This window comes from Onychomys torridus, chromosome 21 (genome assembly GCF_903995425.1).
Source record: "Onychomys torridus chromosome 21, mOncTor1.1, whole genome shotgun sequence".
Lineage (NCBI taxonomy): Eukaryota > Metazoa > Chordata > Mammalia > Rodentia > Cricetidae > Onychomys > Onychomys torridus.
This window is the reverse complement of record NC_050463.1, coordinates 51,457,766-51,473,063: the sequence shown is the minus strand read 5'-3', so window position 1 is coordinate 51,473,063 and position 15,298 is coordinate 51,457,766.

Here is a 15,298-nt window from a genome sequence, read left to right as displayed (position 1 = left end):
TGTCCATTTCTCATAGACAGATCAGAATAAACTGCCTGGTGCTATGTCTGAAAGCGTTCAGTTCTTCCAAGTCTGCGCCCTCTCTCTTTGCTTCCTAGCACACCCTTCACAAGTGTGTCCTCTGTGCTCTTTGCATATTGGTATGAAACACTCCATAAACTTGAAAGCATTTGACCCTCAAATCTAGCCATGTCTTGGAAGGTTCTGAGTAATCTAGCATTTGTGTGCGTTATAATAGCCAGTGATCGTACTGAGAGAGAGGCCACACTCCACTGGCCTTTCCTGGCCCACCGGCCACAGTGCTCCATGTCCACTCTCAAGGAGTCACCTGTACATTCTTTGACAAGTCTGTTTTTAGGGCATTTGAGACTATTAAGTTTCTTAGACACGCTATTGCTGGCCTGGCCACTGTTAAAATAGGCTGTGAAGTCCTTAAGCAGCTGAAATGGTCTCATCATTTTATATGTCTCCCCCAGACTATCTTTTTATTTTTAAACTTTTTATTTAATCTTTGTGTCTTTCACATCATGGACCCCGATCTCATTCATTTCCTGTCCCTGTGCATCCATTCTCTGCCCCAATAAAATTTAAGTGAAAAAGAAAAGGGAAGAGAGGGGAAATGCCATAATGGAAACTGTAGCATGATATAGTGAGTCACACGGTAAACTCGTTTGTCCACAGATCTTTACTTGAAAATGTTCAGCAAAGAGCCATTGTTCCAGACTACCTTGTATTCAGTTAAAAAGCATCTATAGATTTGCTTCGAGTTACCTATGACCAAGTTATTCAATTTAAATTATTCAAATTTAAATAGATACACAATCCAATAATAAAATGCTAGTTACCTTTGAAGCTGCAAGAGATGCTGTTAGGAGGAACAATATCTTAAAATATATTTCTGATATTTGATCACAGAATTTCTGTTGCCATTTTTTGGTGTTAAATATGTAAACTTTGCTATTTTGGTAGTTTTTAAGCATCAAATTCAGCAGCATAACTTACATTCATGATGCTAGACTCAATCTATTCCTAAGACAGTTTCATCCACCACACAGTTCATCCTGGAAGCAGACTCCCTGTCCTCTCACTCCCCCAGCTCTGAGGGTCAGCACTGAGCCCTTGACACAGCCTTAGCCTGAAAGAGCTTTTCAGATGCAGCTTTGTTAGGATGAGACCCTCCTGAGGTCTCTGCCCAGCAGTTGTGGGCAAGTGTGTTCATGTTGTCATTATATGTGTAAAATAAAAAAAAAATATAGAGTCATGCTTCTCTGTGAGAGTTCTTCCTCCTCAGGACCCTGGAATAGGTTAAATGTGCAGTCATAGCAGCCCTGACAACATCTATACTCAATACTGTCTCCATCATCAAGGTGGGGTGTTACCAACATTAACATATGTGAAAAGCCCTTCTGTGACATGAAGAATGAAATGCGTACTTGTCTTTTTACCTATTGCAAATAGTCTTCATTGAACATGACTTTAATTACACTAGGTGAGTACTATTGGACCCCAGGGTGGACTGGAATATTCTCCAGCTCCTAAAAAAAATCTCATTATTTATTTATTTGTTATGTGGGTACTGTGGTGCACATGTGGAGGTCTGAGGACAACTTGTATGAGTCAGTTCTCTCCTTCCACCATGTAGACACTGGGAATGGAACTCAGATCATCAGTTTGGTGGAAGGTACCTGCTGAATCATCTCACTGGCCCTGTTCTCCAGCTCCTGTGCCTTGATCTGTTTAGTTCCACTGATTGTAAATGATTTATGGAGAAATAACACTTTATAAACTCCCTGATAATTTTGTAAAACCAAATGTAAAGATTTTGGAAACATTAATTTCCTTTGTAGACTATAGATGCAGAAAGTCTGACTGGCAGGCTGAGTGATGTATGCACAGATCACATAAGACTGTGATGATGGCCTGGATTTCCTGCCACACTCTCTCTAGTGAGGCCTCAGGCCAGCTCTGTAGGGTGCTGTAGAGGTGTGCCTTCTGCTTGGAAATGCCAAACTCCATGGGACTACCAAGGGTTTCCTGACATTGGGTTACTAATCTTTTAAAAAGTCTCTCTACATTGGAGATCCTATATAAAAACTCCCAGGACTGGAGGGATAGTTCAGAGTAAAGAGCCTGCTGTGGAAACATGAGGGCGCCTGAATTTAGATCTTTACCAGTCACATGGACACGGAAATGGAGCTGTGTACCTGTGTCCTCAGTGGGTGTGGTACATGTGTGGGTTGAGGTGTGGAGGTGGGCAGATCCCTGCAGCTCACTGGCCAGTCAGCCTAGGTAAATAGATGAGCTCCAGGTTTAGTGCCTTAGAAAATAAGGTTGAGAGAAATACAGGGAAATATCTTACATTGACCCACTGGCCTTTGGTGTCCACATGTATGAGCATATAGGCATACATTCCTGCACACACACACACACACACACACACACACACACACACACACACACACATACAACTTTAAATTTTAGGTAATGAAATTTCTCTCCCTGAGGGCAAACTTTGTAATTTCTTACTCGGGTTGTGTTGTACAGCACTCTGTCCTGCCCCCTGTCAGTCCAGCCTTCATACCCTCCACAGCTCCCTGCTGATTCTTCTGCCTTTCTTCAGCTCTCTAGATCCCCAGTGAGTCTTCCCTATGGCTCTTCAGCCACTATTCTCCGCCTACCATTCAATCACTCTATCCCTGACTCGAGTTATTTGAGCCCCTGAGCCAGGGGCTCTAGTCGACCTAACGCTTTCAAAGGAGAAGCCTGGGTTTCACTCATGTACTTGTCATCTCTAACACTCTTCCCATTCCCAGCACACAGAGGAAACTGATCTTAAATCTGATGGAGAACCTGGCAGACACCAGGAAACCTTTGAGCCGCTAGACAGCAGCATGGGCCAGTTGAAGGCAGAGAGGCACAGAACTGGGTGTTAGTCCCTAAACTCTGTATCACACATAAGAAGTGATTATCCCGAAAGACACAGCATTTTTCTTCTAGATGAAAAACCAGACTTTCATCTTTGAAAAAGAAAATTAATGAAGTCAAAAGTGTACTAAAACAAGGAAGAAAATACTTGCAATGAAAATCATATTTTCTTAATTCACAAGAGCTCCTAAAGTCATGAATACAGTGACAGTCCACTGAAAAACAGGCAAATTAAACAAGTAAGAAACTCACTGAGAAGACAAGTTTCCAAGTTCTAATACACCTGTTTCAGTCACAATTAAGAATGAATAATCAATTGTGTGTTTCCCCCTAAACTCAGGTTGAAGATGTCTAGTACTTAATATTTAGATTAATGATTTATTATAGAATATCCTCACAAATAGTTGGCAATATTTATGTAAATATAGGTGCAGAAAAGCTGTAGTACTTTTTAGAGTGGCTTATGAATTGGTACAGCCTTTTAAAGATTATATTTAAAAAGTTTAATACTATGTGTATATCTGCGTAGCGTTTTGTGCACATGAGCGCAGTGCCCATGAAGGTCAGAAGAAGGCATCAGATCCCCTGGAGCTGAAGTTACAGACAGTTGTGAGCACCAAATTCTGGTCCTCTTTAAGAACAGCAAGAACTCGTTATCCCTGAGCCGTCTCTCCAGCCCCTTGGTTCAGCCTTCCAGAAGGGGAATTTTGCTTTTTATTAGAATTATATCTGCACACATCTTTCCTAGCTATCAAAATGATAACTAGGGATTGCCCTCAAGTATTCATAACAGATGATAGACACAAATGTTGCACTCACCCATGGGAGTTGGCTAATTTGTGATCCTGCCATAGAATGGAAGGCCAGCTGACCGTGAAAACTGTGGGTTGATCTGGACGTATGGGAGGGTGGGAGTTTCTCAGAGGTTAATGAGAAAAACCAAACCAAACTGCAGCAGACTAGGAGGCTGCTGCCTTTGTGTGACTGTGAGCATGTGCTGGTACAACAGCTCGGGGAAGAATGGAGTTGGTGGCTCCTGGTTTCAGAGGCTCTCAGCCTGTCCTGGCAGGGAAGGCGTAGTGTAGTTAGTGGTGGGAGGAGCACATGGTGCATCAGAAAGCAGAGATGAGGCTAGAACCCAGGGAGTGTATAACCTTCCAAGGCCCTCCGCAAGGGGTCCAATTCTTCTAGGCCTAATCTAAAAAGACTCCACAGCTTCCCCAGACAGCCCCACCAGCTGGAAACCAAGTCTGTGGGGGACATTTTACACTCAAGCCCAACAAACATCTCACATACTGCACACAAAAAAGTTGAGAAAAGTATGGTGCTGAGGGAAAGGGAGGAGGAATGGGGGGGAACAGGGCAAGGGGGTAGGGCTTGGGATTTTGCATGAAAACCTGTGGTATTTTTGATGAGGAAGAATTTGAGCTAACTGAGGGGGTGAGAGGAGACAGGGAGATTAAGGTTTTATTTATGACACTTTCCTTGCAGATACTTGATGACCATATGTTTTTATTTTAATACTAGGAAAAGGAAGTGGAGAGGCTTTATGAAGATATTGACAGAAAGGTTTGTATCAACAAGCTGTAGTTTTGTGTTTCCCATGTGAAGACAGGATGCTCCATGGACCCTCAGATCTCTCAGGTGCTTCCTAGGAATGCAAGTTCCTTACCTGCCAGAAATCCTGGCCCAGTCCTTGGGGTTAGAAAACAAAGTCAGAGGTAAAGAAACTCCCTCAGACGGGCGATGCTCTACTGTGAAGACAAGTCTCGTGAACCCTCCTCTTGTGCTCTCCCTGGGGAGGCATGCTCAGGTTTCGCAGGCGGTGGTAATAGTTTTGTCTTTTCACTGCAGTCGAGCACTATGAGGGGTGTGTCACCTTCCCTGGGTGTGCATGGAGACCCCCAGACAGGTAGTGTCCCCACTCACCTTCAGCTCAGCAATGGCTCCACGTTAAGTAGGGTTAAATGATCGTGATCGTTAAGTGAGTGTTGGTAATGATTTCTGGTTGAGTATGTAAAATTTATTCTGCTTACCCTTCGGTTCACTTGGGCTGTTGGTCGCTTCATAGAGAACATGGGATATGCATGGAGATGTGAAGGTCAGTTACGTAATCAAGCTATCATGGGTCAGGTAGTGGCTCCCCCTAGAGCCACATGTGGGGTCCAGAGTTACCAGGATGGTGGCTATGGGAACATACCTTAAAAACCCAGGCTCTGCTTACTCCTCTGTTCAAGTTTAATGACTTAAGCATAACAAAATGCAACTCCAGAGTCTTCATAAAACCTTCCTAGTGTTGCTATTTCATTGTATTGACTGATTTCTAGAAGAATGTCCAGAGTGCTGGGGTGGGGTGCTCTGTGAGTTGCTGTCTCTGTAGATGATAACACGCTGACAGCCATGCTACGTAGCCCTGGTGTGCTGTGTCAGCCCTTCTCTAGGCACCACTGTGAAGTGATTTTCCCTCTGCACACTTTACACTTTAATCACCATTTCCCATTGTGAAGTGATTTTCCCTCTGCACACTTTACACTTTAATCACCATTTTCCATGTTTGCAGGCTTGAGGGTCAGTGAGACATGGACTTTCAGGTCCTGTAAAGTATGACCTCTCTGTTTAAGATGGCGCATGCGTGATTGCCTGCAAGCCATTGTTAAGCGGCACAATGAATGTTTGCATTACCTCTGCTTGAAATCAGGTTGGTGGTCATTAACTCCCGAAATTAAAAATCAGGGCATCAGCTCTGTTATCTGTCATCCTGCCTGGGTGATAGTGGTCAGTCTTTCCAACAGGGCTGGAAAGACAACTGTGTACACAGTGATTCCCCATCATCGTAAATGACACCTGGTTTAAATGTCAATCAAGCTAGCCTTTGGAAAATTCATCACTTGTCTGGCACATGTGCTATTTGCTCTTTTAATCAGAAAAAAAAAAAAAGCCGAAAGGGATGTAATGAAAAGATTGAGCACTTAGGAGGCAGAGGCAGATCTCTGTGAGTTCAAGGACAGGTCTACATAATGAGTTTCAGGGCAGCCAGAGGTACATAGTGTGACCCTTGTCAAAAACAAAACAACAAAATACCCCACAAGATTCCAGAGCAGAGCAGCATTGAATGTGGGCATTTTCATTTTTTCTTTCTGTGAAAAGGAGCATAACTACCAAGTGGTGAAACCAGTCTACACTTCCACGAGGTGGCAAATCGTGATGCTTGCCACAGGACCAGCAGGAAGGAAAACAGACTAGGAAAGCGAGGTGCCAAGTGTCCAGCACCAGATTCCTCTGCCCATAGCCTGTTTTCTGTTTTCTTTTGCCTAGAAGCTGTTTTTGCTTTTGCATGTGCTTCAAGATTGTCTCCATTTCCTTCCTCCCTCCCCCTCCCTCCTTCCTTCCTTTCTTTTTTAATGTGGTGTTTTAAAAAAAGAGCACAAAAATATATTTTACAAATGTGGGCTGGACTTGGAGGTACATGTCTGTAATCCTACACTTGAAAGGCTGAGGCAGGGAGATCTTTACTTCCTTGCCAGGATGCACTTCCTAGTGAAGATGCTACCTCAACAGGAAAAAATAAAAAGACCAAGCAACAAATAAAACCCAGCAACCCCTGCCCACCAAGAAAAACTGAGAAACAAACCAAAGAAGACCTCACTCCCTAATTCTGTGCATTAACATTGAGGACATTTTGGTCCGATACACTTTGGAATGTTTTGTACCCGTTTGTGATGGGTTTAGTCTTGTAAGTGAGGCTTGATTCATATCAGAAACAGCAGGAGAGACAGACTCATGGTGGATCGTGTCTGTGGAACTCACCCAGGGCTGCTCACAAGTATCCCACGGTGTCATCCGTTCTGACGTTTTATTTTAGATGAAGAGTCAAAGGAGGCAGTTTCAGTTTTTGTACTGAATAAGTACTCAATTTGTTTTTTTTTTAAATGGGGTATATATTTTTTCTGTGGTTACAATTAAATCCAAGAAAGAAACCTATAAAGGGAAAAAGGAAACAGAGTTGAAAACCAATGATGAAGTTGTAAATCACGAATCTGAATGCTAGGTCATTCTACTTCCACCCTGTCCTGTATTTGCCTGATAAAATTTTTCTAGATTGTACCACCAAACCCTGGAGGACCCTGGGCATAAAGGTTTTTGTTTTTAGCATATGATGTGTCTACCAAACCCTTTCTGGTAGCTGAGCATCCATGGTTGCCAAAGTGACAAGTTCAGGTGCAAAGAACAAAGGAGACGGAGAGATAATTGTGCATGTGTTTAAGAGGCTTTAAGAAAAACTACAGATGATAACAATGAAAGATAAGCACTGCTGGTTGAAACAGAGTACCTAGCCTGAGCCTATCAGCATCCTCACTAACTCCCTTTAGAGGTACATCTCCTAAGTCTGATGGCAACACTAAGCCTCTTCAGATGCATGCTCGGGCTAATGCCAAAGCCAGTTGAACATCATGTGCAGGGTGTGTTCAGTCTTCTGGAAGAACAGCAGGTTTTTCATCTCCTTTAAGCATCTTTATTTTGGTATATCTGGAAACAAGTGCAGAAAATCACCAAGCAACTCATGGGTACATGGCTGTTATCAAATACGTCCCTTGGGATACTTCTAAACCTAAAACATGCGCATGCAACTGCCGCTTGCATTTAAAATCTTGCTGTCCAAGTTGAAATGTTTAGAATGTAATGTCTGTCTAGAATCTTCTCTCTGGTCTGGTCTGACAGCATGTGTTGAGTCAGGATTGGAAGAAAGCATCCTCTCCAGCATGGGTTGCGACTTCTCTGCTTTAAAAGGTTAGGGTGTTTTGGCAAGTTTGTAATCTAATCTTCCAGCCCAAGGAAGTTCTGCTATGAGTGCTGGACTATTGAAGTAGAGAAACAGTACCAGTGAGCAGTGGGGCAGGTGTGTCACCGAGAGATGGCTGGTTCTGCTGTGCAAGTGCGTGTGATTTCTCACGGAACGCCGCCTGTCTTCTTCATCCTGTTTGCTGACATTTTTGAAGGGAGTGCGGACTCCCACATTTCTCTTGAAGAAATGCCTTGCCATACGCTGCCAATTCTCACGCTCACTTGACTTAAGTCTGCTTCTCTGGACTGATTCTTTAAGCATTTTCCCACCTTGTGTCTTTGTTTCAAGTGCCGCATCTCTGAGGAAATGTGTGGTCTCAACACCCCAAACCTTGATTCCCTCCATTTCAACTCTGGCACCATCAGGCTCTTGCCATTTCCACGCTGTCTTGTTTTTAAGTTTCAACAGCATTGTCAAGCAGTCCAACTTGTCCAGCAAGGCCGATCCTTCATGCCTGGACAGCCCTTTGTTCAGGTTTCTCTTGTTCCTTGGGGAAAAAAAAAAACACCTTAATAATGAAATTGGAGAATCTAGGATTTAGGATTCAGAGTCAGAGGGCTTTTAGACTCTCAAAGCTGCTCATCTGTTTCATGGTGTGGGAACTCAGGAACCTCCAGAACCACAATTTGACTCAAAGTCTTTGTTACAATGACCAGAAAATTAAAATAGAAACTGGCGATGGGGCTGGAGAGGACAGCTCTGCGGTTAAGAGTGCTCACCACTGTTGCAGAGACATGAATTCGGTTCCCAGCATCTGTGTTAACATGGCCCCAGCAGCCTGTAACCCCAGTGCCAGGGGGTCCGAGTCCCTCTTCTGACCTCCTCAGGGACCTCCGAGTAGATGTGTGTGCGCGTGTGCGTGGACACACACACACACACACACACACACACACACACACACACACACACGTCTGATATGATGGGTGGCTTGGATATAGGGTTCATGGTTTATATCCATCAACATGAATAGCATTTAAATGATTCCGTGTACTTTAACGAATACTGAGCTAAGAGCATTTGACAAGTCCCTTCCCCTGCAGCTACTGCTGCAAATACCACTTAGTCATCTTTCTCAAGTAAATAAAATGTGTGTGCAAATCCCCAACAGTGATCCACTCTTGTACACTTGTCAGTCAGTCGTCAGAGGACTGTCATTTAATGGACACTGCCCTTGATGCCAATAAGGCTGATGTCGTTTTCTGATCCAGCATTGTTTCTGACTCAGGGCTTTTGTGATAAAATGAACATGGCATTGACTCTTTAATTGATTTTTGAAATTCATTGCCTACCCACCGTCCTTTCTGTTTTCTCCTCTTCATTATCTTGATGCTACCCTGTCACCGCAGTTAGCTGTTTTACTGCTTCCCTAAGAGACAGGGTCAATATTGATTGATACTGGGTCTGGAAATCTAAGTATAAGTCATCAATAATGCTAAGTGGGATGATGATGAATTAAATATTAAGTGATGCAACTTTTAGAGAAACACACAGTACTAGAAAAATGAACATGGATTCCTCTGTCCTGAGATGATACACTTGGATAAGTCAAAGGAAAAGATTTCACTTTCATCTGAAGAGGAGGACACTTGATCTCCGTCTCAGTCATGGGTGGCGGTGACCTGGGTAGTGCTTGGCGGTAAAGCCAGGGATGGGGCTGGTATCTTAGAACAACCTGTCTTGTCCCATGGTGAGCTCTATGGGAACAGTCTTGTGTCCATGGAAATATTAGCAATCACAATGAGGGAGGCACAGGAGGAGATGCAGTATAGATCTGGTCTGGTTGCAGGGAAGTAGCTGGCAGAAGACCCCTAACTGTAGCTCATTCTCACCACCTCAGTCCTCTCCTTGAAGCTCTAGGCTTTGTGTCTGTTTTCTGACAGAGGACTTAATTCTCATCATGTCTGATATTCCTCAGTGGAGCCAGATTCCCCTCCCAGCATCAGTGAGGCCTGAGGGTGTTTAATACACCTCCCATCCCCATAGACATTTGTATTTCATGTTGGACCAGTGGTTCCATCCCTAGCCCTGGCCACGAGTTCGCCCTTCTTTATTCTTCAATCCATCTCCTCTCCAAGCCATTACCTCTTGGCTGAGGGCTGGTGGAGACAGTGCTCTTAGGGTAGGTTGCCCCTGGCTTTCTCTGCATCTTAGATATATTTCCCGTGTGTTGGGAAAGTGAAGGAGACAAGGCTGAGCCTGATGCCCAGGTAGGCACCTACTCATCAACTGCTTTTGCGTTTTTCTCATCCCCGGAATCATGCGTTACAGAAAGTTGATTTAAAGTTGATGAATAGAAATCTTATTTACTTCTGGCCATCTACTGGGACATAGACAGAACAGGGCTGGGATTCTGTGGTGAGCAAACTTTCAGAGTGTAGCCTTGGTACCTCTCAGAGAATGTGAGCAGGTTGAAGTTATCTTGAAGAATTTTGTAGCTGGCTTGGTGTGCCCAAGTAGCAGGAGTGGGAGACGAGGAGGTAGACGTGGTCCCTCTGTGGCCATTCATCTCTGGTATCATACTCTGTTCCTATCTGGATAGATGGTCATTGTGCCACACTTCTACCTCAGAGTGACAGGTTCTCATTAAAATGTGGCCACTCAGATAGCAGCAATTGCAGCTGTGGCAGGAAAGAGTAGTTTGTATTTACTTTGCTTTCTGTATGACTCAGAGAGACATTTTCTCTAACGAAAATATATGAATCAGTTTAAATTATAAGAACTTACTCAGCCCACTTAGGATGTTTTTGTAAGGCACCAAATGGGTTGTGATTTAGGTTTGTATGATTTAGATGTGGCCGTAAATATGATTTTTGAAGAAAAAAAGTAACACTTCTCACATTGACTTTGAGTAAGGCTTAATGTGAGGTCTTAATTGGCTGGCTACACTACCCTGAGAGGAGCTATTTTAGGAATACTTATCATTTAGTTATCCTAAATTGACAGCCAGCATTGAGGGAAAATACCTTTTCCCACAAGTAGTTTAGAGGAAAGAGATGAGGAAAGATGCTGGTCAAGGGCACTTTGATTGACAAAGCAGGTTGTGTGCAAGCCTCTTTTTCTCCATTCCACATTTCCTTTTTGAAGCTGGAAGCTTTCCCCCAAGAGGCATAGATGAAAGACAGCAGGAGGCCTGTGTGCCTCTGCTCAGCTCTGATGGCCTGGGGTTTTGTGTAATATCCACCCAACCCAGGCATTTATGTCTTGCTTGTCCATTTGCAAGGCTGTCTGCATGGTATTTGAGGAGAGAAATCCATGGGAGTGCAGAGGAGATACTTATAGATACAGCTCACAGTTTTCTGCCTCAAAATCGAACAAGTTGAAAATCAAGGCTTTAAAAACAAGTTTTAAAACATCAAGAAATAATTTTGAGGCTGGAGAGATGGCTCAGCTGTTAAAGGCCAGGTTCACAACCAAACATATAAGAAATGATTTTGCATCTTGCTTTACTCAGCAGTATATTCCATAGATTGGTAAAGACTTTAGGCATAGCACTAGCCTGCAGATGTATTTGGGGCCAGGTAAAATGCTTCTGAATTCCCCCATTTCCATGAGTACTTGGAACCTGCGTGACTTTCTCTGTACATGCCTGTCACTCCTGTATTATGTGCGTGATTCTATGCATGGAAGTTACTAACTGAGCTGGGATGGATGGGCCTCAGCATGCCTGGGGTCTAAAACCTCTGAGTCAGATCAAAGTCATTCTCAGCTATATATAGATGTTAGGCCAACATGGGCTACATGAGACCCTGTATTTATAGCTAGGGGGTCAGAGGTTGAGGTCCAGAATGGGAACAAAGAGCAAAAGAAGGGAGAAGGTCTCACATAGCCATCTAAATTGAACTCATACCAAGTAGGTGAATTTTTTTAATGCTGCCCCCATCACCTCTGGACTTCAGACTCCAGATCTGTCAGCCTTTCAACACTAGTTTGAGTAGGAGCCCTGATATTTTCCCAGGCTCCCAGGCCTTGATGGACTGAGACTACACCATTGGTCTTTCTTATTTGGAGACTTCCAGCTTCCTGGACCGAACAGCTACTGGTTTCTTTAGCTCTCAGACCTACAGCCACTGTGGGACTAACCAGCATTTTTCATGTAAGCCAATCTAATAAATTCTGTCTCTTAATTCTAAACCAACCAGCCAACCACCTAAACAAACAAACAAAATAGAAAACTCTTCAGCCAGAATCCACATGGAAATATCTCTTTGCTAATTTAAACACTGCAATGTGAACACTGTTAGTAAAATTCTTATACAATTGAAATATCTTAAGACAACTACAACTATCTAGTGTATATTATGGGTTCAGTATCTATCTCAACCCTTTGATACAGTTCCTCATGTTGTGGTGATCCCAACAATAAAATCATTTCATTGCTACTTTATAACTGTAATTCTGCTACTATTATGAATCATAATGTAAATATCTGATATGGGACCACAAAGAGGTCGAAACCCAAAGTTGAGAACCACATTGATCTAGGGTGACTAGATTCTGTGCCACTTTCAGACACAGTAGGAAGTGGTCAGCTGTGGATTTGGTCACCTGTTTTCCCTGTCATTGAGCTCAGAATCAAAGGACATCCCACAGGTTAAGGCATGCTGTAGGGAGGCTGGCCAGCCTTGGGGAGGGGTTTGAGAAAGAGGAAGAGATTTTGAAATAGTGCTTTTCATTGGCTGAGAATTTACCAAGTAGTTTAGACTGGTTTACCATAGAGCCCTGGGAATCTATCTATTATTGCCTTTCCAGCATTGTGATTACAAGTGTGCACCATGGTTGGCTTTTTCTGTGGGTTGTGAGTGTGGAACTCACGTCCTTATGTGTCAAGTAATTTACTGAGTTATTGTCTCAAGCCTCCATGTTAAACACTTTCAAGTATCACTCCTCAGACATCACTATCAGGACTCTTTGTCCTTATAAACACTGATGAGTATTCACACAGCTTTGAGAGTTGTATCTTTCAGTAGCTACTATGTTAGGAATTAAAACTGAGAAATCCGGCTACTCAGAACACTGAGGCAAGAGGATAGGAAATTAAGATCTTACTTTAAAATAAAAATTTTAAGAATGTCTGGTTATATAACTTAGTGGTAAAATATTTGCCTGGCCTTTGAGAGGCCTTGGGTTCAAACTTCAGCAGCAAAAATCCCCAAACCATACAACACAACACAAACACAAAACACCACAACACACAATACAACACAACACAAAACAACACAAAGCACAAACACACCCCACCACAACACAAACACACCACTCCACACAATACAACACAAACACAGCACACCACACAATACAATAAAATACAATATACCACACAGCAATACAACACAACACAAAACACAAACACAACACAAACAGAAGCAGCAAACTAGGATCTGAGGACTTTAACAAGATGTATCTATTGATTCATTTTAAATTAACTATAATCAAATTTACTGTAAGTAATAGAGTTTTAATGAAAAACTCTACAAAGAGTAAGAACATAGGTACTGTCTTTACTTTTTGACAAGTGTCTTTGGTTCACAGAAGGAAGCAGTTTCTTGTGTCCATGTGCATCAGTGCCCTGAAATAGCCTAAGAGCTTCCAGCCTCACACAGGCATGTCCTTGGGAGAAGGAGAAATGCTTAAATGGCCTTTTAGGTGCTTATGAGCATTCTTGGGTGCAATGCCCAAGCTTGGCACACAGTAGTCTTTTAAAGGTTAGCTGCAGTGTGAGCCAGAAACCACATCCATGAACTTTCATTCTGTCATTTTTTTCTATCATTAAAATCCATTATTAAATGTTGTAGTTTGAGTGGATTATTACTCATGTATGGTTTTGTGCCACAGTACATTGGTCATTTGGAACACCATCCCATGAGCCATGTGGTTAGCTTATGTGCTTTTCCTTGGGGTGATTGTGGTGGATGTAGAGCAGAACTGCTTTGCATGGGTTTTTCATTTAGTTACATAGAGTACTAAGAGGAATGGACTGGAATTCAACACTTAATGAAAATAATAGTTTTATTCCAAAATTGCCGGTACACAGCAGTGAGGGCCCTGTGGAGATCTGTCTTGATGCTACTGAGTCTCCTCTTGTGTTCCATCATCAGCTCAAGAAACTGTTCCTACTATCATGGTCAGGGTTTGATCTAGCTGACCCCTGTGTGGTTCTGTGAACTCCTAGGGAGCCATGGGTCACTCTAAGAAGTGAAGTTGGTGGTGATGGGCTTCGGCATATGGATGGCCACATCCTAATGGAGGTGGTGTAGTGCTGAGCTGGAGGGCAGGCTCCTGTGGGTGCTCCTTAGCCTGGGCTTTCTGATTTCCACTGTGTTGATCTTTTCATTGACTTTACTTAATATCTGGACCTATCTATCATCCATTGCCATTCTGATGATTTCTAGCATTTCCATTTGATATTTCCTAATAGTTCATTCTCTTTGGTGACATTTCCCATTCATTAATGCATGGTATTTACTTTTCTACTAAAGTAGGGTGTGGGGAATTTTACTTATAGAGATGGAGAGCAAATATTTCATCTCGGGGCTGTGTAGTCTCTGTTCAACTCTTCATCTCTGCTGTTAGGGGCAAGTGTAAAGAAATGGCATAGTATATTCCAGTAGAACACATAGGTAACCTGGCAGCAGGCTAGACTGGCCACAGGCTGCCTTCTGCTTGCTCCGGCATCATTTCATGAGTGCTATCTAGAGTCCTCTCTTGGAGGGTTTCAGGATGCAGGACACATCAGTATCTGGTCCCATGTGTGGCTTCATGACTTCTTGGTGGGTCATTTTTCTTGCTTGGGCATGTGTTTGAGAAATTTCCCTTAAAATCTTAAACCCACATGTAGTACATCGTGGCAACCTCCCCTCCACCCTCCACCATGGTGAAATGCCTAAAAATAAATATTTTAAATGTCATGGACCTTATCAGTGGCTCACAGCTCCTCAGTTCTATTAAATGACAGGCATAGATGCAGATAATACATGAACTTGACTGCTGCCTGCCTGTGTCCTAAGAAACAATTATGTACAAAAGCAGGTGTAGGGTTGGACTTGACATACCCAGGCTATGTAGACTGAGGCTGACAATATCTCTGCCATGGAGCACAGCCACCTTCTCTTCCATTAGGGCCTTATAAGGGCCTTGAATCATCCCAGACAGGAGGTTAGTTCAGTGATGTTGTTGCTATGGTTACTCAGCTATTACCTTGTGTTGAGTGCATGCCTGGTAGGGAGATATATTGTTCGTTTTCCCAGCCCGTCTTCGGCTCTCGTGTTCTGACATTGGCCCTGCCCCTGTTGTAGAAGCCTGTTGGCTGCCAATGATGTTTGGTGGCCTGCCCGTTGTAGGTAGGAGATGCCTTTTTGTGTGTGTTTGGTTTCAGCTTCATGTCCATGGGGATTGGTCCCTGAGTCTAGAGGTAGGATTGTCCAAGTGGTTGGGAATATGGCATAGTCTGGGCATGGAACTGCTCCTTGCTCCTGTCCTACAGGGGAGACAGGGCTGTGTTTCACTTCTCCACCTCTAGCAAACCTTCACCAG